Raw genomic sequence first — 590 nt, 5'->3', positions numbered from 1 at the left:
TACAATTTCATGTTTAACATTATTATACAAGAGTTGACCGTCCGTATACAGTACCAGTCCATTCTATGGCCCAGGGGTCATGTCTGGGCAAGATAGTCTCTGTGGTGTCGTCGTGTCCTGTGATAGCGGGGTGGTGTCGGTCCGGGGGTCCGCCGTTGTAGTCAACTCTCCGTGTTTGGCCCTCAAGATCCAATGCCAGGTATCTTGTCATTCCCAAATCCTCCTCCCCAGGACAGTGACCCCAGTTGTTGTTGTCCTGGGGTGTGAAGGTAAATTGTGAAAAATCTGTCACACATTGTATCTGGACCAGTGCCCCCTTCGCACATGTCCAGGGTCCGTCCGAACCATTGCTGATCTGGAAGCCTAGTGGGCCCTCATTTTTCCATCAGAGTTCCGTTCCCGAATGCGAGCTCAGCCCTAGGCTCTCACCGCTCATTCCAACGGATAGTTGCATAAACCCAGTGCCACACTTGAAGAGCATTGACCTTTCCGTTGTGACATTCACACCTCCTTTCACGCAATATCCGTCGCTGACATTCTTGTAGTGTAAGCCCATACCGGCCACTGCTTCACGGTTTACATTCTGTATG

This window comes from Carcharodon carcharias, chromosome 30, assembly GCF_017639515.1.
Source record: "Carcharodon carcharias isolate sCarCar2 chromosome 30, sCarCar2.pri, whole genome shotgun sequence".
Classification (NCBI taxonomy): Eukaryota; Metazoa; Chordata; class Chondrichthyes; order Lamniformes; family Lamnidae; genus Carcharodon; species Carcharodon carcharias.
The sequence above is the reverse complement of the archived record's forward strand: the minus strand, read 5'-3'. Positions refer to the sequence as shown.